The sequence below is a fragment of the Otolemur garnettii genome, unplaced genomic scaffold (genome assembly GCF_000181295.1).
Source record: "Otolemur garnettii isolate 467f Iridium unplaced genomic scaffold, OtoGar3 scaffold00128, whole genome shotgun sequence".
Classification (NCBI taxonomy): Eukaryota; Metazoa; Chordata; class Mammalia; order Primates; family Galagidae; genus Otolemur; species Otolemur garnettii.
The window spans coordinates 4711317-4712718 of NW_003852523.1; positions in this window are offsets into that span (position 1 = coordinate 4711317).

Consider the following 1402-nt stretch of genomic DNA (forward strand, 5'->3'; position numbering starts at 1 on the left):
GAACACACACAGTGCAGCACACATGCACACAGACACAGCACCCCACCGTGCAGACATCTGTGAGACACTGGCACACATACACATGGACCGTCCCTCCATACAGAGTGAAAGTTTTGCAGTGGGGTGTGTGATTGTTGTAGCTGCTGCAAGCTATTCTCTTTTCTCTTTCTTTGCAGGGCGTGGTGGTTCACACCTATAATCCCAGAACTTTGGGAGGCTCGAGCTCAGGAGTTTGAGACTGGCCTGAGCCAAGAGGGAAACCCCGCCTCTACTAAAAACAGAAAAATTAGCCACGTGTCGTGGAAAGAGCCTATAGTTCCAGCTACTTGGGAGGCTGAGGCAAGAGGATCTCTTGAGCCCAGGAGTTTGAGGTTGCCATGAGCTATGACACCCCAGTGCTCTACCCAGGTTGACAGAGGGAGACTGTGTCTCAAAAAAAAAAAAAAATGTGGGTTATAATCCTTTAAGATGCCCTTCCCCGCCATGGACCACTAGGATCCCTTTACCTGGAGAAGAACTCTAGCTCTGGGGGCAGATGACAGTGGGGATCGCCAGGTACAAGGGCTTGAAGCACCAGAGGGGCCTGTGGTCTGGGGTAGGGTCTAGCCTCCCTGGAGCCTAAAGCAGTCAGGAATGCTGTGAGCACACTGGAATCCGAAGGTGGAGAGGAGCTGGTGCAGGCCAGCTGCTAGGTTGGGCCCAGGGAGTTGAGAGAGACATGGGAAGGGTGCATGGGGTGAGGCTGTAGGGTCAAACCCCAGGGTTGGGCCAGGCCAGGGAGAAGGTCTCTGAGCTTAGAGAAGTCTTGAGTCCATTAGAGAGTGTCCTCCGCATTGCTGCTTGGTGGGGGGATGTACAGGAACTCTGGGTGGGCCAGACGCCACGCTGCTCTGTGGTCCAGGTAGGAAATCAGTTTTGGCCAGGAAGGGGCAGTGGAGTGGAGCCAGGGGAGAATCCAGAGTTTGGGGGGAAGGTCCCCAAGCCAGTGGTGATGGTTCCGCAGCTCCTGCTTTCTCAAACTGCAGGGGACCAGGTCTGGGAGGTGTTACAGAGAGGACAAGCAGGAGGGTCTGAAGAGGGTCACACCATATACCCTGACTGGAGAAACTGGAGAAGGGAGCCCAGAGCCTGTGGTCAGCTGTGGGCTCAGGAGTGCTGGCCCCAGGAAATGGAGTCAGGGTGTTCTGGGAGAGAAGGTGTTGGCAGGGGTGGGAGGAAGAGATGGGAGGCCAGGTGAGAGGGTGGGGGTGGAGGTCAGGAAGTCCTGGGAAGGCAGGAGGCTCTGGAAGGGCAGGAGGCCCTGGGGGCCAAAGTGGGAGGCGGATGCAGAGGTCCCAGTGGGGAAGGAGGAGGAGACCGGAGGTCCTGAGAGGCGTAAGTCCTGGGGGGCAGAGCAGTAACG